The sequence below is a fragment of the Schistocerca nitens genome, chromosome 7, assembly GCF_023898315.1.
Source record: "Schistocerca nitens isolate TAMUIC-IGC-003100 chromosome 7, iqSchNite1.1, whole genome shotgun sequence".
Classification (NCBI taxonomy): domain Eukaryota; kingdom Metazoa; phylum Arthropoda; class Insecta; order Orthoptera; family Acrididae; genus Schistocerca; species Schistocerca nitens.
Window position 1 is genome coordinate 11,688,422 of NC_064620.1, and position 25,221 is coordinate 11,713,642.

At 37.5% G+C, this 25,221-nt stretch overlaps 1 protein-coding gene across 1 annotated transcript in view; it reads left to right on the top strand.

Moving 5' to 3' along the window:
- Window positions 1–25,221, top strand: part of LOC126195119 (uncharacterized) — a 67,708-nt gene that overhangs the window by 4,123 nt on the left and 38,364 nt on the right. The window lies entirely within an intron of this gene.

Genomic DNA, 25,221 nt, shown 5'->3' on the forward strand with positions numbered 1-25,221 from the left:
TGGAGAAAGCTTCTGACAATTCTGACTGGAATGTTCTCCTTCAAATTCTGAAGGTGGCGGGGGAAAAATACCAGGAACAAAAGGCTATTTACAATTTGCACAGAAACCAAAAAGACTGTTATAAGAGTTGAGGGGCACAAAAGGAAAGTAATGATTGAGAAGGGAGTGAGACAGGGTTCTAGCCTATCACAGATGTTATTCAATCTGTATATTGAGCAACCAGTAAAGGAAACAAAAGAAAATTTTGCAGTAAGAATTAAAATCCGCGGAGAAGAAATAAAAATGTTGAGGGTTGCCAGTGACATTATAATTCTGTCAGAGACAGCAAAGGACCTGGAAGAGCAGTTGAACAGAGTGGACAGTGTCTTGAAAGGAGGATATAAGATGAACACCAACAAAAGCAAAAGGAGGATAATGGAATGTAGTCAAACTAAATCAGGCGATGCTGAGAGAATTAGACTAGGAAATGAGACACTTAAAGTAGTAGATGAGGTTTGCTATCTAGGGAGCAAAATAACTGACGATGGTCAAAGTAGAGAGGATATAAAATGTGGACTCACTATGGCAACGAAAGAGTTTCTGAAGTAGAGAAATTTGTTAACATTCAGTATAGATTTAAGTGTCAGGAAGCCCTTCTTAAAGTATTTATGTGGTGTAACTATGTATGGAAATGAACCATGGATGATAAACAGTTTAGAGAAGAAGAGAATAGAAGCTTTCGAAACATGGTGCTTGTAACGGAACATATTAAAGGCTTTACTTTAATGAAGTATGCGATCCCTTCCAAATCCAACCAGTTTAACGAGTATTTATGATTATAGAAAAGTTATTGTGTATGTTAACAATGATTGCACAACATGTCTCCATAAACAGTCAACCCATTAAATTATACTGAATAACTGACCCACACAAAAGTTTATATCACTTGATCACTGATACAGCAAATGTCATCATGAAAAACACTAAGTTTATCTTAAATAATTAATATGAAGTACGAAAAATAGTGGCCAACTTAGGTATTTTGGATCTCCTTAAATAAAAATCACCCAGTGAAACCTATTTGTTCACTAGGAGCGTTTTCACTCAGTATTCACGTAATCAATCCTATTTTAGACGAAAACCAATGTAATTCTTCATAATTCATGTTACTTACTTATTTATGCAAATTAGAGAAGTCAATTGACAAACTTCTAAAAAACAGCCTTTTTGTAACAAAGAATTATTCTGTCAAGTCAACAAATCTGTCTGTCATTTTAATAACATGTTAAATTATGTCACTCAATGCAAATTAATAACTTTTCTGCACACATTATGATAACAGATGTACATGTGACTCATAAACTATATCTCTTTTAGTAGTTCTTTGACAATGTTATAAATACAAGCAGCGAGAAGGGTCGACAGAACAGTCGGAGGCACTGGGGGCGGTCGGAATGTCACTTTGGTGAAGTGTGTTTCTGTGTTATTGTTTGGCAAAACAAGGCAAAGAACATGTAAAGGAAGTACTACTTTGTGTTGTGTTATGGTCTTTGGTGGACAGTGGAATTAATATGGCCACTAAAGTAATAAATATTTGATGTTTACATACGTGTTGGTTTCGCTCGTTCTTTATCATCAAAAGCACATGAAAAACACGGGACCTCATATTTTTTAACCCTAGACAACCAGATTTAGAGCCAGCATCAGCATCGAGACACAGCAGCGATCCAGCAAGCAGCAGCGATTACTACAATACAATACATTGTAATGGCGCCAACCTAACATCAAGTGCTAACAAGCTCCGTAAATTGGAGTGAAATAGTGCGTTTACAGCAATTAGCAAGATATCAACGACTTAGGCGGACCATTTACAAAAGTGGGGGCTCAGCCGGGATCTTTAAGTGCATCGATGATAATAGTGCAGCGATAAATTTCGTAAGTGCTTGGCACACCAAAAAAAAATTTTATTTGTGCAGTGTGGCAACAGTGAAAATATGTAAAAAATAAATAAATAAATAAAGTGTGTTTGTGCGACTACAAAAAACTATCATCACACCGCTCGGAAGATTAACGTCTGGATTATGTCAATGGATTTCATCAATCAAGACTTCAGCTTCAATAAAACCGAATATAAGTGAAGAAAGCCAACAAGAACACCGACCACGACATCATAGCATAGACATAAAGCAAGGTATTTTGTTGTTGTTGTCATTTAAAATAATTAATTGTTAACATGTCTCTACCTGAGAGGGGTGAGATCGTAGGAAATGTAAAAATTGAACCAGGGGATGGTGAACAATTAAACTTAACAGAGTGGCTAGCAGAGTTTGCAACTCAAATAACCTCGCAACTTAAACAATCAAGGGAAGAAAACACAGATAGACTGGAAAAGTTAAGTTTGGATTTTAAACAATCAAGTGAACAAGTACGTTTGGATTTTAAACAATCCAATGAACAAGTAAGTTTAAAACTTAAAGAAAACACAGATAGACTGGATAAGTTAAGTTTGGATTTTGATCTATTAAGTACTCATCTCAATGAGAAGTGTGAGGAAATTAAAACTACCCTCAGTAAGAACACTAGCGAACAGTTGACACACTTCAGAAAAGAATTTCAAGTTAAAGTTGAAAGTTTAAATGAAAACATACAAGCGAACACAGACAGCATTGCTGTCATCTACAACAGAGTAGATACTGAAGTTGAAAGATTAGATCAGAGAATAGACAAAACATCAGAAAACCTTAAACAAGAATACAACCTGTATACCACTAATGTAGATACAAAAGTAGAAAATATACACACGAAATATACACAATTGGAAGATGCATTGATGTCAAAACAAATGTTTTACAATCAAAATACAATGTATGGACACATCCAAGTGAAATGCTTTCCTGGTGAAAACCTGCACCCTATTGACTTTATTCACCAATGTAAAGATATGTTTGTTGTAGGAATGTCAGATAACCTAAAAATTAAGTTAGTAAAACGGTTTCTAGAAGGGGAGGCCCTATCCTGGGCAAATGAGAATAATGATTCTTGGAATACGTTTGAAGAGTTTGAAGCTAAATTTATTTGTAAATTTTGGTCACAGTCCATACAAGCCAGATTAAAGTCAGAATTTCTAAATGGACCAGTGTATAGAGGGAAAGTAGGGGGAATGCAAAAATTTTGCAGAGATCAATTGAAAAAACTTGCTCACTTGAATAACTCTTTTGATATTATGACACAAATTGATGTTTTAAAAAGAAGATTACCAGAGAGACTGCAGTGGGAATTGGTCCATGGACCAGACGATTCAATGGAAGAGTTCCTGAAATTTGTAGATAGATTAGATAGGGCCTTGGAGAGAGAAAATAACCAAAGTTTTGGCTCTGGCAACAACCAGTATGGGGGGTGGAACAGGAATGTAAATAGAGATTATTATTGGAGGAGAGACTTTGAAAATTCTGGAAATAATGCTCCAAATAGGGGAGATAGGAGATATGAAAATGATTTCAAAAACTATACACAGGAGGGAGGATGGAGGAGAGATAACAGGAATGATAGAAATAGGTATTGGGGAAGAGAACAAGATAGAAGGGGGTTTGTTGAAACTAGTGAACAAAACGACAGCTACACACGGACAGACCGAGGAAACCAGCCGGGAAACGGTGGACAGTCCCACTAGATGTCCGTAGTTTTGGGGCTAGACAATATTATGACAGGACAACACATAACCGAAACTGGAAAAGGAGAGGATACAATGTAAAGAGTAATTACCATGAAAATACTGAAGTTGTTAGAATGAATAAATTAGAATTTAATAAAAGGTTTTGGGATACTATGAGTAAAAGTGATACAGTTAATAAAAACTGTGTTCAAGCACAGGTAGTTAGTGAAAGTGCAGAAGTTGAAGGTATTGCAGAGTTCCATAGTTGGGCTGAAAAAGATACTGGTGTGAATAACAAGTCGGACACACCACAAGTAGAATCTATTTTGGGGGGTTTATTTGATAAGAAGGGGGATGACGATGTGTTTAATGGAGCCAAAGACTCAATTGCTGAGATTCAGATACATAGGAGGGAAACTGAAGATGGGGTTGTTGTGGAGGAGGAGGAAGAAGTAATAGAGGGACATTTAAATAATGATCCTAAATCAAGTGATGTTATTGATGAGAGTGTGAAGGAAGAAATAAAAGTATTTGCAGAATTGAAAAGTGATTATGCGGTAAAGGTAAGTGATGTGACAAACATGGGTAATAATGAGGTTAATTTAAGTGAAATGCAGACTAGGGAATGTGTATCTGAGGACAAGCTATTGCCTATTGGGAACTATGAAATGCTAATCTATGAGAATGGTAATAAGAATAATATTAAAGAAAATATTAAGGGATGGAATGTAAATGTGTGTTTTCAAGAAAAAGGGGAAAAGTTTTTAGAAGTTTTGTGGAACAACTATGGAAACTGTATAAACAAAGATGCCTTTTGGAAAGAATTAGCAAAGGTAAGTGCAACCTTGTATCCTATATGGTAGATAAGAATCCGTAGTGGACTTTATAAAAAATGGGGTGAAAACAATAATTTGTTGAGTGGCAACACAGTGTTAAGAGGAACAAATAAAAACAAAGGTTTATATTTAAATGTCAATGCTTTGCAAACAGAGAGGGATGTGGCTAAATGTAGGAAAGAGACATTAGACTTAGGGACTAAAGAAATTGAAAATGATCTATTGTTTGAAAATACTAAAATAGACAAAGATGTTGAGCTAGGTTGTCCATATGTTAAAGTAAACAATGACATTGGTCCATTTGAAATAAAAGAAAGCCCACATCCTAATGCGTATAGACTTATCTTTCCCAGATCAAGAAGGTTATTTGGATTAAGAAACATCACTGAATTGAAGCCATATAAACATGATTAAGCACATTTCCCTGTTTGAATACAGTTACTTACCCATTTTCTGTAAAGTGTTTTACCAGCAAAGATTTTTACTGGGTGTGTCAAATAGCAACTACCACTACAGACCCTGGAAAAGTTCCAGATATCTGAGACAATGTTTTTATATTTTTATTGTCACTGTTGAATATTAAATATTGTGATATCCTCTTTACTTGCAATGGGCAAGAAGGTGACAAACATTTATTACTTTCTTTTTGTATTGTTGAATATGGGACATACTTGCACCAAATATAAAAGACAATGAAAAAATTGTTGTGCAAGACCCATCATTTTGTTACTATTCTTTTTGAGGCATAAGATTTGTGTACAATTTTCTACAGCTAATCAGATGTTCACCAAGTTTGATGTTTGTGTTATGTTGTGACCAAATTAAGTGTGCAATTTTGGTATTAATATGTTCTTGTACTATCTTGACTATGTGTCTCAATGGGAGACAAGTTTTTTAAATATTTTCTTTTTTTTAAAATGCATATTATATTCATACATGTGACTTCTCTAGTGTTTGTGTTTATATATATATCATGTCCATACTTATAATTATGTTCTTTGTTTTCATTTCCTTTATGAGGCTCAAAACGAGCAGACAGTTGCATTGTTTTTCCTATGGACATCTGACCTGTCCATCTATGTAATATATTTATGTTCCTTCTATTATCTTGATTATTCTGTGACTCAATGAGAGCTGACTTTGAAATAATTTACATATATTTTTTTTTATATCTTAAGATCGCATGTGATATATTTGTGTCTGTTTTTGATCATTTTCCATGTGGCGCACTGGGAGCAAAGATTAACAATTTTTTTTTACTTTCATATATTACTAAATATTTTTATGATGCTGTCATACTGAGAGCCTTAACACAAAGTGCATTTGAAACAACACAACTAAAATATTTTCAGGAAAAAGTCATTTTGAAACGGTGTAACGGTTGTTGTATACATACACATAATACATAGTAATTGACACATTTGTCCTAGTCGGCTAATATCATTAACATTCTGTAAATGATATTACCCGAGGGGGGTATTGTAACGGAACATATTAAAGGCTTTACTTTAATGAAGTATGCGATCCCTTCCAAATTCAACCAGTTTAACGAGTATTTATGATTATAGAAAAGTTATTGTGTATGTTAACAATGATTGCACAACATGTCTCCATAAACAGTCAACCCATTAAATTATACTGAATAACTGACCCACACAAAAGTTTATATCACTTGATCACTGATACAGCAAATGTCATCATGAAAAACACTAAGTTTATCTTAAATAATTAATATGAAGTATGAAAAATAGTGGCCAACTTAGGTATTTTGGATCTCCTTAAATAAAAATCACCCAGTGAAACCTATTTGTTCACTAGGAGCGTTTTCACTCAGTATTCACGTAATCAATCCTATTTTAGACGAAAACCAATGTAATTCTTCATAATTCATGTTACTTACTTATTTATGCAAATTAGAGAAGTCAATTGACAAACTTCTAAAAAACAGCCTTTTTGTAACAAAGAATTATTCTGTCAAGTCAACAAATCTGTCTGTCATTTTAATAACATGTTAAATTATGTCACTCAATGCAAATTAATAACTTTTCTGCACACATTATGATAACAGATGTACATGTGACTCATAAACTATATCTCTTTTAGTAGTTCTTTGACAATGTTATAAATACAAGCAGCGAGAAGGGTCGACAGAACAGTCGGAGGCACTGGGGGCGGTCGGAATGTCACTTTGGTGAAGTGTGTTTCTGTGTTATTGTTTGGCAAAACAAGGCAAAGAACATGTAAAGGAAGTACTACTTTGTGTTGTGTTATGGTCTTTGGTGGACAGTGGAATTAATATGGCCACTAAAGTAATAAATATTTGATGTTTACATACGTGTTGGTTTCGCTCGTTCTTTATCATCAAAAGCACATGAAAAACACGGGACCTCATATTTTTTAACCCTAGACAACCAGATTTAGAGCCAGCATCAGCATCGAGACACAGCAGTGATCCAGCAAGCAGCAGCGATTACTACAATACAATACATTGTAATGGCGCCAACCTAACATCAAGTGCTAACAAGCTCCGTAAATTGGAGTGAAATAGTGCGTTTACAGCAATTAGCAAGATATCAACGACTTAGGCGGACCATTTACATGCTACAGAAGAATGCTGAAGATTAGGTGGGTAGATCACATAACTAATGAGGAGGTACTGAATAGAATTGGGGAGTAGAGGAATTTGTGGCACAACTTGACTAGAAGAATGGATCAGTTGGTAGGACACATTTTGAGGCATCAAGGGATCACTAATTTAGTATTGGAGGGACGCATAGTCATAGAGGAAGGTGAAGAGACGAATACACTAAGTAGATTCAGAAGGATGTAGGTTGCAGTAGTGTCTTGGAGATGAAGAGGCTTGCACAGGATAGAGTGGTATGGAGAGCTGCATCAAACCAGTCTCTGGACTGATGACCACCACAACAACAACATACCTGTCCAATTAAGGGAGCTAATATTTCATGGTCCAACCAGTAGAATGATACTTTTCTTTGTCCTTTTGACAATATCCTCCTGAATAGCTCCCCCACCCCCTTGGAGATCTGAATGGAGGACTATTTTACCTCCAGAATAGTTTATCCATGTGGATGAACCCATAAAGTAAAGCTGTGTGTCTTCACAAAAAAATAACCCCTATAATTTCACCTTCCTTTCAGTCATTCACAGCATCTACACAGCGAGGCCATGTTGGCTCACTCTAAATACCCTCCTTTGTGACTGCACCTGTAGTACAGCTACCTGTATCACTAAGGCATGCAGGCCACTCCACTTTGGCAATATCCACTATTGTATTTAAAATTATCTTACTGAATTCGTCACATTGTCTAGTGTTTTCCATTTTTCAAAGCCAATAGTCTTTTCTTCTGATTCCAAAATGATGTTGCAAAGTATAGTCCATTCCCATCCTACTTTTGTGTCGACAGAAAGATTAGTCAGCTGATTCACAGATCAGCTTTGTTGCTCTTAAATGACACATTCATTTTGAAGTTTTAATGGATCAAATTTTCTCCAAGAGGACTTGGTGAAATGATAGAGGTAAGTAATAAGATTTTTGTGATCTGTCCATCTATTTATTTATTCATTCAACTTTAAGCATTTGCATGCAATCAATGTCATCATGAGCAATGTACAGGAGCTTTTATAAAGTATGACTGACATGTTAAGAAATCTAACTATGGTATCACATGTTGTAAAAGAACATACATAATATGACAATGCAGTTGATACATAAAGATTTCTCCACATGTTTAACAGTTAAATATGGAACTAAAAAGTGTTAAGTTACTTACTAACTTTCACATAATAAAAGAACAGAGGGTATACACAAAATATTTCTCTATGTGGTTAATACTAAAATATGATCTGAACATTATTTAGTACTTGCATGTTTATTATATATGTTGGACAAGATACCAGAAGAGACAAAAAAGGATAGGAATAACCATTAACAAATAGTACTTGAGTAAATCAGGTTTACTTTTGAACAGTTTTCAGATTCTTTAAGAGTGTAAAAAAAGCTTTTGTCTTTCAGCCATTTTTGGGCCTTACTTTTAAAGATATTAAGATAGACATCATGTCCCTGTACAGGTAGTGTGTGGAAAAGCCTTATTCCAGTGCATAACTGTCTTGTGTTTTTTTAAGTTGAGTTGTAGGTATGTCTATCTTTAATGTTTGATGAGTGTTATGATTATGAATGGACTCCTAATTTTGTAACTGTTAAAGTTTTCTTTTAGGTACAAAAGGCAGCTGTATATAAAAAGAGATGGGACTGTCATTATCTGTAATTCTTTGAAATAAGGCCTACATGATAAGTTATTTTCGGTAATTCCAGAAAAGCTCCTGATTCCTTTCTTCTGCCAAATAAAAATTTTGCTAGCCCCTGAAGAATTACCCCACAGAAGAATACCATAACTTATATTGCACTGAAAAAAAGGCAAAATAGGAATGAATACTGAGAAACAGAGGTGCTTAATTTTTGCAGTAGATAGATAGCTTGTGAAAGCTCAAGATGTATAGTCTAAGTGACTCTCCTATGTTAATTTTGTAAGGAATATGCCAAGAAGTTTGGTAGAAGTGGACTCAACATCACCACTGGATAAGCTGAAAAAAATATTTACAGTTTTTCTGTAGTTAACAGCTAACTTACTGGCTTCAAACCACATATTGGATAATCTGAGGAAATCATCACTTTACTCCTTCAGTTTATTTATGTCACTCCCTGAACTGATGACAGTTGTATCATCTGCGTAAAGCACTCATTTGCATGGCATATTGCTGAGCAGGTCATTTATGAGTACTATTAACGGTAATGGCCCAAGTGCAGATCCTCGGAGAACACCTCCAGTGACATTCAGTAACTGTGACCTTTGAAATACTATAGCTTACAATTTGTTTTCTGTTAGATTAGATTAGATTAGATTTACTTTCATTCCAATTGATCCATAGTGAGGAGGTCCTCCAGGATGTGGAACATGTCAGAAAAACAATACATGACAAATATTTACAACTAAAACAAATAAGCTAATGTACCATTCCACAGGTCCCAAGTGGAATGATCGTCATTTTTTAATGAACACTAAGAGTCATTTTACAAATACTAATGCACTGAATTTAAAATAAAAAAGTTTTTTATTTATTTATAAGGTAATACAACTACTGTAATACTTATTTACAATGAACACATTACTGCACTGAAATGGTGCAGAAGTTAAATTATACTAACACACACACACACACACACACACACACACACACACACACACTTTCAATGAACACATTACTGCACTGAAATTGTGCAGAAGTTATGTTGTACTTATATGCAAATCAGTTGGTTTTACTAAGAAATTCATCAATGGAGTAGAAGGAGTTGGCCACCAATAAATCCTTTAGGCTTCTCTTAAACTGAATTTCATTGGTTGTTAAGCTTTTTATGGCTGCTGGCAAGTTATTGAAAATGTGTGTTCCTGAATAATGCACACCTTTTTGTACAAGACTAAGTGACTTTAAATCCTTGTGAAGATTATTCTTATTTCTAGTATTGATTCCATGAATTGAGCTGTTGGTTTGAAAAAGTGATATATTTTTAATGACAAATTTCATTAAGGAATAAATATATTGGGAAGGAGTAGTTAGTATCCCTAGTTCCCTAAACAGGCTTCTGCAGGATGTTCTTGAGTTCACACCACATATAACTCTCACTGCACGTTTTTGTGCCCGGAAAACTTTAGCTTGGCTTGATGAATTACCCCAAAAAATAATCCCATATGACATTATGGAATGAAAGTAAGCATAGTATGCCAGCTTTTTCATTTTTATATCCCCTATGTCTGACAAAATTCGCATTGCAAACAGAGATTTGTTAAGACGCTTCAGCAGTTCTGTGGTGTGCTCCTCCCAGTTGAATTTATTATCAAGCTGTAATCCCAAGAATTTAACACTGTCCACTTCTTCTATCTTCTTGTCATCGTATGTTAGACATATACTCTTGGGACACCCCTTACAAGTTCTGAACTGCATGTAGTGTGTTTTTTCAAAGTTTAGTGACAAAGAATTGGCTAGGAACCAGTGATTAATGTCCACAAATATTTTATTGGCTGATCTTTCTAAGACTACATTTGACTTGCTATTTATTGCAATGTTTGTATCATCGGCAAACAAAACAAACTTGGCATCTGGTAATGTTACTGATGAAAGGTCATTGATATACACAAGAAAAAGTAAGGGCCCCAAAATGGAACCTTGTGGGACCCCACATGTAATTATTTCCCAGTTGGATGAGGCCTGATAGCTTGATACATGTCTCTTTCCTAATAACACCCTTTGTTTCCTGCCAGAGATATAAGATTTGAACCATTTTGCAGCATTTCCTGTTATACTATAATATTCTAGTTTACTTAAAAGGATATTGTGATTTACACAGTCAAATGCCTTTGACAGATCACAAAATATACCAGTTGCCTGCAATTTTTTGTCTAATGAATTAAGCACATTTTCACTGTAAGTGTAGATAGCCTTCTCAATATCAGAACCTTTTAGAAATCCAAACTGTGACTTTGACAGTATGTTATTTGAGATAAGATGGTTATAAAGACGACTGTACATTACTTTTTCGAAAATTTTTGAGAATGCTGGCAACAGTGAAATTGGACGGAAATTTGATGCTATTTCTTTATCTCCCTTCTTAAACAGTGGCTTAACTTCAGCATATTTCAGCCATTCAGGAAATATTCCACTAATAAACGACTGGTTACACAGATAGCTTAATATGTTACTTAGCTCAGAATCACATTCTTTAATTAACTTTGTTGATATTTCATCATACCCACTAGATGTTTTTGATTTTAAAGATTTTATGATGGACATTATTTCTGTTGGGGTAGTGAGGGTCAAATTCATATTAAGGAAGTTACTTGAAATGTCTGGTCTAAGGTAATCCATAGCAGCATCTACCGAACCTGACAACCCCATCTTTTCAGTAACAGTTATATAATGTTTGTTAAAAAGTTCTGCAACACTATACACATCTGTCACCAATGTATCATTTACTCTTAATGCTATTTGTTCCTCTTCATGTCTGGTTCTACCAGTCTCCTCCTTCACTATATCCCATATTGTCTTTATTTTGTTATCTGATATGACTATCTTTTCCTTGTAATATATTTGCTTTGACATCCGTATTACAGTCTTTAATATTTTGCAGTATTTCTTATAATGTGCTATAGCATCAACATTGGAAATGTTTCGGAGTGACAGATACAGTTTTCTTTTTGTTTTACAAGATACCCCTATTCCTCGAGTAATCCATGGCTTCTTTGTTGACTTTGCTCTAACCTTGGTAAGTTTTGGGGGAAAGCAGTGTTCGAATAAGGTAAGCACTTTATTAGCAAAAATGTTATATTTTTCATTCATGCCATGAACGCTGTAAACATCAGTCCAGTGAATGTCTCTAAGGAGTGTCCTAAAATAATCAATTTTTGGCTTACTGATTACCCTTTTGAGCTCAGATTTAACAGATTTGATATCCTGTTCAGTATTAACATTTAACAGAAGGAACTGCATGTCATGGTCTGAGAGGCCATTGACTATTGGTTTTGTAATATAATTTTGTTCATTGGACTTTTCTATAAATATATTATCAATGGCTGTTTGTGAGCAAGTGGCTATCCTAGTGGGGAACTTTACTGTGGGAATTAAGTTGAATGATAGTGTTACTAACTCAAACAAGTTCTTATTGGGAGAGTCTTTAAGGAAATCTACATTGAAATCACCAGCAACCACTATTTCTTTGTTTTTGGTTGTTAAATGGGCCAGTACAGCTTCAAGGTGGTTGACAAACAGATTAAAGTTACCTGCAGGTGCTCGATATACACTTAATATTATGAAGGATTTTTTGTGAAATTCTAATTCTGTTGCACATGCTTCCATATGCTGTTCTAGGCAAAATTTATGAATGTCTATGTTCTTAAATTTATGACAGTTCCTGATGAATGTGGCAACTCCTCCTTTCTCCATTTCTGATCTACAAAAGTGAGATGCTAACCTAAACCCTGTAACACTTAAAAGTTCTATACCAGTGGTCACATGATGTTCAGAGAGGCAGATTATGTCAGCTGGGTTTGAAGACTCTAATTCATCTATGCAGATAGTTAATTCATTAATTTTATTTCTCAGTCCTCGAATATTTTGATGCAATAAAGATAGCTGACATTTCTCATTGACTGAGTTAAAATTGGGTGGAGTTAAAATATCTGCTGACAGTTGAAAATTCTTAACCAATGGCTGTTTATGCTGATGTAATAAGCTGGAATTATGTTTTTTGATTTCTTTCTCAAACTGAAGATTTGTCTCAGTTCTAACCTCTCTTAAAATTTGCTTTCTTTCTGTCCTCCCTACCCTAAAAAAGGGTCTTTTCTGAATCCTATAACCACTGGTATTTTACCACTCATGACAGTGCCTCCCCCCTTTAACTTTCCTGCTATTTCCCCAGCCAATTTACCCTTCCCCTTCCTGTTGAGGTGAAGGCCATGCCTAGTATAATCCCACCTACTGAGAGAATCAACAGGAACCACACCAATGTGTGACCCCGCACCCGACATGAGCAGCCGTTCCAGCTCCAAATTAACTCTCTTGACAGAAGAGCTCAAATGAGGTCGGTCATGGCGCCCAAGAACAGATACAAACTCAACACTAGTATGCTTCGATACTGATGCAATCTTCGCCAGGTCACACTCTATACTGTACCCAGGATCTCTGTCAATACTGTTACCTGCACCACCCACTATAACCACGGTGTCTTCCTTAGTGAAATCTTTGCAAAGTGATCCTAAATCCTCTGTCACCTGCTCCAGACCAGCACTAGGTTTAAAAAAATTGGTGACCTGGTATTCTGATCCTAGTTCATCCTGCAAAAGTTGGCCAACACCTCTTCCATGGGAACTACCTAACAACAACACTTTCTTTCTCTTTACTGATTTCCCTACATTCTTACTTTTCAATTTGCTGCTGAAAGTTTGTTGTGCCCTGTCTACACCTGCAACTGCTTGAGGCTCACCAGCTTCTAACTGAAGCAACAGGTCAAATCTATTTTCCACATTCACCATAAAGCTGTCAGACAAAGTTCTAGGCCTGTTCCTCCTGTTGCCTGTTGCCACTTCCCACCTCTCTTTACCCTTCTCCCTCCTTAACCTGTCAAGATCTCCCCTGGCCTTGTCTAACTCAGCCTGAAGGGCGGCAATTTTCCCCTCCTGTTCTAGTATCTTCCTATCTCTACTACAAATCCTACAAAACCACTGATGAGTCTCATTTACTTCCCCTATTCCCACGCCACTACAGTCACCCACATGGAAAAAACTACAGCACCCATCACACCAAAGCCCCGACCTAACAATTCTACGGCAAGTCAAGCACTTTTCACTCATGATAAACGTAATAGTTTATTAAGAATAAGTCAGTTAAATTACAGATAAACACGAAAATATGGTTACACAAATTTGGCCTATACGCAACTGTGTGTAAACAAAAACAAAAGTGCAAAGTTTCTGAAACAACAACTTAAACTTTACGCTACTTTCCGGAAATGCTAGTTAAATAATGAAGAGGTACGCTAAGTTAAATTGCTGGAGAGAGCAAGGAACAACTAAACGAAATTCTATAGATTTGCTTCAGCAGAACATAAACAGAAAATACGACTGTACGGTCTTTTCGTGTTTTCTGCTATATTACGTAAAGAAAAATGAAACCTTTAATGGTAGACTTAAACGGCACACTAATACACTTATTTACCACGTATTCAGTACTAATCTATATGTTTTATAATCTAAAATGACTTATCTTTACGAGAACACCAAAACTCGCGCTAGTCACCTGGCTGCAGGGCTGATGTATGATTTGATGGGGGAGAGTTCCACATCCTTAATGCCATAACGCCACAGTTTTTCCCACAATATTGGTTTACTGAATCAAATGCCTTGCTCAAGTCCATTAGTGTGGCTTCAGCAGATAATTTGGATTCAAAAAATGAGGATTGCACAATAGAAACAATATTTTCAACATATTAAATTGTTGATAACTGGGACCTAAACTGTATTGAGACTTGCTCAATATATTGTTTCTTGACAAATGTATGCACATTTGCTTTTATATACAATATTCAATTATTTTTGAGAAAATAGATATCAGAGAAATAGGATGATAATTATTAGTGTAGGATTTATCATCCTGTTTGTGCAATGTAATGACTACTGTCTTTCTTTAGACATTCACAAAAAATACCACTGATGAAAATCCAGTTTATGAATGTGCAGAGAGGGAATGATATCAAATTGGTTTTTTTTTTTTTAATCACAAAATTTGAAAGGCCATAAATATGTTATTATCTGGTGCCCCTTAATTTTCCTACTGATTTAATGACATCACATACCTCCACGTTGCCCCAATTAAATGTTGGCATAGTATGAGCAAAGTTTTGTAAAAACTGTTTTATATATGTGAGTTGTAAATTAGTTTTCAAACTCTTCTTCAGAGGAGATGAGGAATTTGGGTTTGTAGCACTGATAAAAAAGAGGTTAAGTTCATTTGGAGTGACATTAACATAATTTGTAACTTTTACACAATGACTACATGTACGTAATTCTGCTTTAACAATCCTCCAGGCAGCTTTACATTTATTATCAGAGTTTTCAATGAAGTTATCATATGGTCAATCTGTAGTGTCTCTTGAGGCTAATGTATGCTCCTCTGTCAACACTACCATTTTTTACCCTATCGTGGCATATCGAAACCATTATTCTTAGCTTGTAAATGTGGTATGAACCACTTATGTAGAGTTATTTGGCAATGCTTGCTTGCTTTAGTCTTGTTTCATTTGGTACAGTAACCATTGGACAGGAGGTATTGAAAATTTTAGATAAGAGTACTAACAAACCTGGTACAAGCCTCCTCAACATTATTGAAAGCATATATTACATTATTCCAGTTTAGTACCTCCAGCTTATACCTGAAGCTATTCATACTTTTATTCAAATGGCTCTGAGCACTGCGGGACTTGAAGTCTGAGGTCCTTAGTCCCCTAGAACTTAGAACTACTTAAACCTAATTAACCTAAGGACATCACACATCCGTGCCCCAGGCAGGATTCGAACCTGCGACCGTAGTGATCGCACGGATCCAGACTGAAGTGCCTAGAACCGCTTGGCCACACTGGCTGACTCATACTTTCATTACTTAATAGCCCAACGTACTGATTTGGTTGACTATCCTGCTTTGGTTAACTAATTGCTACTTTTACCCATATACCTTTGTGATCTGCCAGTCAACATTAAGTAGTCCCAATTCAAAATCACCTTTATCTGCATTTGCAACAAAATTGTCAAGGCAATAAAATTCTCTTGTGGAACTGTAATCTGCGCATAGGAGATTTTGAAATCTTAGTCTGTTTAGCAAATTAGCATTTTTGGGCGTCTTTTTCCTTACATAAAAATTTAAATATCCTGAAATTACTGTCTTGTGTTTGGTGTTTGGTACATTTTTCTGTACTGTCCAGCAATCACAAATACAATTTGGTGTCATTATGATGAGACACCGAGTAAAGTGGCACAGTTGTTATGATTCTGGACTTGCATGTGGGAGGACAGCAGCTCAAATCTCCATCTAGCTTTCTAGATTCAGATTTTCCATGGTTTCCCTAGGTTGCTTCCAGTGTGGATTAATCCATATACTCTTGAAGCACCCTGGTAGAGGGAACTGCTTGTTAGCAATCTCAATCTCAGCATGAAGACTACAATGTAGTAATTTGTTGGTTTTACAGTCTCTTATTTCCTTTCTGTCCATAACCCCCACCCCCTCCCTCCCCCTCTGCCCCTTTACAGGTTATTTTCCTCTCTCACCCAATCATCAAAGTCAATATATTATAAGAATATTGATACTGGAATTAAGTTTTCATGTGGCATCAACTACTCTGATTTTGCCTACTGACATTCTCATGTCAGATAAAAAAAAGCAATGCTTCAGGAACTCTATGTATCACTGCAAAAAAACCCACTTACCAGGAGTCCATATCGGAAATGTGTACTGTTGAGCTCCACAATCAAAGGTGTATTCTGTTGCTAGGAACAATTGCATGTACAAGCAAAGATTGTAGCAATATTGCTGTAACCTATAATAATGTAACCAATAATAAATACTGTTAATATTTGCAGCCATTTTTTCTCAGTTGTTCCTTCAATTATGCTTCATCATACTGATAAGAAAAAATCCTGTCTTTTGCAACTGGATGTTTTATTTGTGTCTACCAAACTTTTTTTGCATATTAATGCTATGCATCACTGCATCTGTGATATACATTTTTACATCCTTTTCATGTATCTAGTACATATAAAAGAACACATTGATATGTGAAAAGGACATAAAAATGAATATCACTGAAGATGTCTAGATTGAATAGGCCAAACATGTGAGGTAGATGCAAATAAAACATTCAAGTGCAAAAGACAGGACTTTTTCTTATCTATCATGAAGCATAACCTACAACAAATAAATAAACACTTCCACACTCTTGTGTTTGTTGGCCATCAAAGACAAAGCATAAATCACCAGATCCCAAGAAAATTAGTCCACAAGAAAATAGGGCAAGTAGAAAGAACTGACACTTGAAAATCAAGAATTTTATTGTCTATCACAGGATGCAAATAGTAACACTTGATGATAATGTGAGCTAATTATAAGTTTTCTATACAACATAGGCCATAATAGCATACATATCCTGAGGAAATGTTTCAGAGTTTATTACCCGTAATCAAATATTTTTGACAGACTCACAGGCAGTACAGCAGACAACTGAGACACATATAGTGACAGGAAGTAACTGATTTTGTGACTTCTACGAGTTCCTGAACAGGAGCAAATTTTATAATATCATCTGTGTGCTTTAACAGTTTAGTTTCTTGAGTTTCTGTGTGTTAATTTAATATCTAATAGCCACAGCTCTCGTATTTTTGTTTGTGTCAGAAAGTAAACCGATTTTGTGACATATTATAAGTTCCTAATCAGGGGTGAATTATATAGTTTCACCTGAGAGCTTCAGGAGTTAGGTTTTTGAATCTCTGCACATTAAACTAATTTATTAGACATAGATCCTTCGTCTTTGTCAGCATCTGTAGTAGAGTTCCACAGCACATGCCAATAGTCCGATTATCTTTGTAGTTTAGTTTTCCACGATCTTTAGTATGTTTAGGGACTGTGATTGTTGTGTGCAGATGCTCCAGGCTGTGATGGCTTTGGTTACACAGCTTGAGGTGGATGGGCACCACTGTTGTGGGTCGGCCGTGGGAATCCAACGGATGTCCAGCGTGTCTGAGTCCTCCGATCGGTCCTCACCAGTGGCCAGCCCAGTTACTGCTCGCAGTGAGGTTGACCCCTCACCTGTGGTTGAGTGGGAGGTTGCACCAGGGTGTAGCAAGTGGCAAGAGACTTCCCACGGGTTCCAAGTAAGGCCTCCTCAGTTAGTCTGACAAAAAGGTTTCAGGTGCTGTCTGTGGCTGAAATTGTTGCTGAGTCAGATGCCGATGCCTGTCCTGTTTCAGAAGAAACCTCTCAGCCTGCAAGATCCAGGCAGTCACAGAGGGTGGGATTATTGATAGTTGGGAGCTCCAACATAAGGTTTATTAAGGGGCCCCTTAGGGACATGGCTGCCAAGAATGGGAAGAAAACTAATGTGCACACCGTGTGCATACCGGGTGGTGTCATTCCAGACATGGAAGGGTCCTTCCAGATGCCATGAAGAGCACAGTGTGCAGCCAACTGTAGGTGGTGGCTCACGTTGGTACCAATGATGTATGTCACTTTGGATCAGAAGAGATTCTCCCTGGTTTTGAGCAGCTAACAAAAGTGGTAAAGGCTTGCAAGATGAAAGCAGAGCTGAGCATTTGCAGCATAGTTGGCAGGACTGATTGCAGACCTCTGGTACAGATTTGAGTGGAGGGTGTGAATCAGAGGCTCAGGTGGTTCTGCAACTGTGTAGGCTGCAGATTCCTCAAGTTGCGCCATAGGGTGGTTGGGGTTCGGGTTCTGCTGAATAGGTCAGGAATCCCCTATATGCAGGATGTGGCTACATGGATAGCAGGGGCTGTGTGGCATGGACCAAGCAGTTTTTTATGTTAGAAGGTCTTGAGAAAACACAAAAAGGGCTTCAGTCACAAAGGGTGCAGGCCGAACACTGGAAGAACATAAATACAGGCACCATCAGTATAACAGTTGTAAATTGTCGTAGCTGTGTTGGGGAAGTACCAAAGTTCCAAGCGCTAATAGAAAGCACTGATGCTCAAATCATTGTAGGCACTGAAAGCTGTTAAGGGTATACGGAATGAGTTTTTCGATGAAAAAATCGATTTTTGAGTAAATGCATTTTCGAAAAATTTAGACTCTCCCGTTGAATACCATGTATAAAATATTTGGATGATGTGAATAGAATTATTTTAAATAATTTTTTAAAATAATTTCGACACACGATGTTCCGCACCTTGTATACGAGACGCGAAATATACCTGATATAGACAGCCTTGCCAGAGATATAATTGAGCACAAGAGAGTTAGCTTTTCTGTTGGCTACACTGCTAGACAGTTGACAATAGATTCTGCACCATTTGTATTGTTTCCTTTGTGAGTACATCCATGTCATTGTTGTGAAAGTCGTATGTGGAGAAGCCATTGAGTTTTCTTTCCTTCAACATGCCAAGACCTAGTCTGAAGGTATTTAGAAAGCGTGTACATTGGCGCAAGAAAGTAAAGTGTACTAAAAATTCGTCTCATTCATCTTCATCAGTATCTGATGTCCCAGTAGCGACTAACCTCAACACTGGTAGTGACATATTGAGTGATGCTGCTGCCACTACACCGGAAAGTGCTTCAAGAAGAAAACTAGCTGGAATTGAAGAAGAATACAAGAAACTAAATGCTGGGACTACAAAATATGAGGTAATTAACGTCTCTTTATTATCAGATGTTTTGGAGAACAATGTGTGCTGCAAACAATGTGGAAAATGTGGTGTTCATTGAAAACAAACTTACATGTGGGACTTGCTTGTGAATTAGAGTTGATGTGCAGTTATTGCAAACACAGTGTTACTTTCTTCAATTCCTCACATGTTACCGCAGATACAGGTAAACTATACGATATAAACATTAGACTGGTTTATGGATTACGGTGTATAGGAAAGGGCAGGGCTGCAGGTGCCATGTTGTGTGGTGTGATGAACCTCCCTCCTCCACCTTCAAAATTTAACAAACACATAACTGCAATAGGCTCTGCTGTAGAAGATGTGGCACAGGAAAACATGAAATATGCTGTTGAGGAAGCAGTTACTGAAAATAATAATAGCAGAGACTTGTCCATAGCTTTTGATGGCAGCTGTCAGAAGAGAGGCCACACACCTCTGAATGGTGTAGTAACAGCTACAAGTGTGGACACTGGTAAGGTAGTTGATGTGGCAATACTTTCCAAGCATTGCAGATGCAAGGAGAAAATGAAAACTAAACATGAAGAGGAGTGCATGGCAAATTACTATGGGTCAAGTGGTGGTATGGAAGTTGCTGGTGTAAGAAGTATTTATCAACGCTCAGTAAAATGGTACAACATTAGATACATAAATTATCTTGGATATGGTGACTCAAAGGCTTTCAAAGAAATTGAGGAACTGAGACCCTATGGTAACGATGTGAAAATTTCCAAACTGGAGTGTGTTGGCCATGTTCAGAAAAGGATGGGATCAAGACTTCGACGGCTCAAGGCTAGCATGAAAGGCAAGAAATTAAGCGATGGAAAAACTTTAGACGGGAAAAATAGACTGACAGATGCTACAATAGATCATATTCAGAAGTGCTATGGTCTAGCAATAAGACAGAATACAGCAGATGCAGAATTAATGAGAAGAGCAGTCTGGGCTCTGTTTTTTCATACAACTTCAAACAATGAGAATCCCCAACATGGGCTATGTCCAAAAGGAGATGATAGTTGGTGCAACTACAACAGAGGCAAGGTAACTAAGAAACAATACAATCACCCTCATCACCTGCCATAATGGATGAAATAAAACCAATATTCCGAGACCTCGCAGATATGGCCGGACTCAAAATCCAAATGAGTGTGTGAACCATGTGATATGGAATAGACTACCTAAAACTGTGTTTGTGGGTACAAACACACTTCAATTTGGCGTTTATGATGCTGTTTCATCATTCAATCAGGGCAATATAACAAAGTGCAAAGTTCTGCAGAAGTTGGGGCTCTGTGTAGGACTACAAAATCCAAATGAGTGTGTGAACCATGTGATATGGAATAGACTACCTAAAACTGTGTTTGTGGGTACAAACACACTTCAATTTGGCGTTTATGATGCTGTTTCATCATTCAATCAGGGCAATATAACAAAGTGCAAAGTTCTGCAGAAGTTGGGGCTCTGTGTAGGACTACGAACTGCCGCAGCTATGCTTTGTTTGGACAAGGAACGACTCAGGTCTTCAGTTAATACCATAAAAGTATATTCAAAGATGGCTAGACAGCATAGCAGAGCCATCAAGAGGAAGCTGTTGGACGAATATGATGATACAAGCTATGGAGCAGGCTTGTATTGAAGTAAAAACTTCGAAGCTAATTTCCCGTAAATTTAGTTTTTTTGTGTATAAGGTACATTTTCTCAGGGCCTATTTATAGTAGAAAGATGAAATTTTTTATAGTTGTTCCTTAAGGCCTTCTAATATATCTGAATTAAAAGATATGTGGAATTATTTTGTATTAATGGATGTAAATTTTAAAATACTTGTTAAAATGTATAACTTTTTTTAACATTTACCAAAAATAAAATATCTGAATAAATATACATTATTTTTTCAAAATTAATAATTCAGCATAAAAGCAGAACATATCTCTGCGTTCTGTGAAAAAATCAAGAGTATCGTCCAAATAACAAATGAGAAAATGTTCATAACTTTTAGCTCAATTTAACATTGTAAGCATATGGCGTTCCGTATACCCTTAAAGCCAGAGATAAGCTCAGCTGAAATTTTTTCAAGAACCTAACGAGGTTCCGAAAGGATAGGCTAAACTGGTTGGCAGTGGAGTGTTTGTTGCTGTTACAAGTAGTTTATCTTGTCACAAAACTGAAGTAGATAGTTCCTGTGAGTTAGTATGGGCAGAGGTCATTGTTCGCAACCAGAATGAAATAATAATTGGATCCTTTTATTGACCTCCCAATTCAGATGACACAGTTGCTGAAAAGTTCAAAGAAAACTTGAGTTTGATTTTGAACATGTACCTGACTCACACAATTATAGTTGGTGGTGACTTTAATTTACCCTCAATATGTTGGTGAAAATACATGTTTAATTCTGGAGGCATGCATAAAACAACATCCGAAATTGTGCTAAATGCATTCTCTGAAAATTATTTTGAGCAGTTAGTTCATGAGCCCACGTGAATAATAAATGGCTGTGAAGACACACTTGACCTCTTACTAACAAATACTCCTGAGTTAATAATGAGCATCAAAATGGATACAGGGATCAGTGAACACAGTATTGTCATAGCGAGATTGAATATTGTAACCCCCAAATCCTCCAAAAATAAACGAAAAATATACCTAGTCAAAAAAGCAGATAACAATTCACTTGATGCTTTCCTGAGAGTGAGTCTCCACTCCTTCCAAATTAATATAAGTGTGGATTCAAAGAAACAGTATTGGCAACAATTGAGAGATTTGTACCAAGTAAATTAACAAGTGATGGAGCTGATCCTCTTTGGTACACAAAACGGGTCAGAACACTGTTGCAGAAACAACAAAAAACCATGCCAAATTCAAACAGATGCAAAATCTCCAAGATTGGCAATCTTTTACAGAAGCTCAAAATTTAATGTGGACTTCAATGTGTGATTCTTATAATAGTTTCCACAACGAAATTTTGTCTCAAAATCTGGCAGAAAATCTGAAGAGATTCTGGTCATATGTGAAGTATGCTAGTGGCAAAACACAACCAATGCCTTCTCTCCACAACAGTAATGGAGATACTATTGAAGACAGTGCTGCCAAAGCAGAGTTACTGAACACAGTCTTCCAAAATGCCTTCACAAAAGACGATGAAGTAAAAACTCCAGAATTCAAATCAAGAACAGCTGTCAACATGAGTAACGTAGAAACAGATATCCTCTGAGTAGTGAAGCAACGTACATCACTTAATAGGAGCAAGTCTTCTGGCCCAGGCTGTATACCAATTAGGTTTCTTTCAGAGTACGCTGATGCAATAGCTCCCACAACCGTTCACTCTATGAAAGATCTGTACCTAAAGGATGGATAGCACTATATAGGCATGACAACCAACAAGCTGTCTGTCCGCATGAATGGCCACCGACAAACTGTGGCCAAAAAACAAGTGGACCACCCTGTAGCTGAACACGCTGCCAAACATGATACCCCTCATCTCAATGACTGCTTCACAGCCTGTGCCATATGGATCCTTCCCACCAACACCAGCGCTTCTGAATTGTGCAGGTAGGCACTTTCCCTGCAATACATCCTACATTCCCGTAACCCTCCCGGCCTCAACCTTCGTTAGTCACTGTCCTCACCCATCCAGCCCCCTCCATGTTCCCATTCCAGCACTACACAGCCATCATTTCACTGCCACACCCAGTCTTTTAATTTCTTTTATTTTTATTTTTATTTCTCTCCTTTCCACTAGTTACCCCCTCCCCCCTCCGCATCTTCTCTCCTACCCTGTGTCTAAACTGCAGCACTTCACTGTTCGCCACTCCAACCATACTATCCCTCCCCCTCCCCACCCCAGTCTCCTCCTACCCCCACCCAGTTGCCACTCCCATCATGCACTCGTGCTGCTGCTTGCAGTGTAGTTTCAGCTCTCTGAGACTGCAGATGTGTGTGCAAGTTGCGATTGCGCGCGCGCACGCGCGCGCGCGCGTGTGTGTGTGTGTGTGTGTGTGTGTGTGTGTGTGTGTGTGTGTGTGTGTGTGTGTCTACTGCTGACAACGGCCTTAATGGCCGAAAGCTATGATTGTGTGAATCTTTTTATTGAACATTGATGTTTTGTTTTCAGCAAGTGCACCAGTTTTTACAAACATTAAAAAAGTTTTGTATTACCCCGGTACCCAGAACCCCTGAAGACAAACGTTGACTGTGGATACTGTATCACAGACACAGTCCCTCTGACCGTTTAGAGATGTCACTAAACCTGCCCAAAGATGTAAACAACCATGCATGAGTAGCACCTATTAGATCGAGGGGGGTCCGACAGCCGATCAGTTCCAGTCATTCCACCAGGAAGGAGGTACACGGCTCAAGTTGTCTGTAGTTCAACCATGCCTAGACTGTAAATAGCATGGTTCAATCATGTCCACATTGTTACTTTGTGCCAGGAAGGGCTCTCAACAAGGTAACTGTCCAGGTGTCTTGGAGTGAACCAAAGCAATGTTGTTTGGACATGTAGGAGATACAGAGAGACAGGAACTGTTGACAACATGTCTCGCTCAGGCCGCCCTACAGCTACTACTGCAGTGGATGACCGCTACCTATGGATTATTGCTTGGAGAACCCTGACAGCAATGCCACCATGTTGAATAATGGTTTTTATGTAGGTACAGGACATCGTGTTATGACTCAAACTGTGCGCAATAGGCTGCATGATGCGCAACTTCAATCCTGACGTCCATGGTGAGGTCCATCTTTGCAACCATGACACCATGCAGCACGGTACAGATGGGCCCAACAATATGCCGAATGGACCGCTAAGGATCGGCATCACGTTCTCTTCACCAATGAGTGTCGCATATGCCTTCAACCAGACAATTGCCGGAGACGTGTTTGGAGGCAAGTCGGTCAGGCTGAATGCCTTAGACACACTGTGCAGCTAGTGTAGCAAGGTGGAGATTCCCTGCTGTTTTGGGGTGGCATTATGTGGGGCCAACATATGCCACTGGTGGTCATGGAAGGTGATGTAATGGCTGTACTATACGTGAACGCCATCCTCTGACCAATAGTGCAATCATATTGGCAGCATATTGGCGAGGCATTCTTCTTCATTGATGACAATTCACGTCCCCACCATGCACATCTTGTGAATGACTTTCTTCAGGATAATGACATTGCTCAACTAGAGTGGCCAGCATGTTCTCCAGACCTGAACCCTATCGAACATGCTTGGGATAGATTGAAAAGGGCTGTTTATGGATGATGTGATCCACCAACCACTCTGAGTGATCTACGCTGAACCGCAGTTGATAGATAGTATGCCACAATGAATACAGGCATGCATCAATGTAAGAGGTCATGCTACTGGGTGTTAGAGGTACCAGTGTGTACAGCAGCGTGGACCACCACCTCTGAGGGTCTCGCTGTATGGTGGTACAACATGGAAATGATGTGTATGTTGATCTCTATTAGAATTTTCTGTACAGGTTCTGGAACTCTTGAAACCGAGGTGATGCAAAACTTTTTTTGATGTGTGTATATTGAAGAGCATGGAAGTTGGAGACACCTCTGATTTGGTATAAAGTACATGTTATGCAAAGCAATATGTGCAAACAGTTTATATAACTCTCTTTACCCATATCTTCATTGCATGCTTTATGGTGTTCATTTTCAAACACAGAAGAATATTGTTACAACTTGCCAATATTGAACTGATGCTGTAAAAGGCAACAAAGTAGAGCAAACATGGTATTAAGTCTGAGATTATAATTAAGTGTTTATGCAA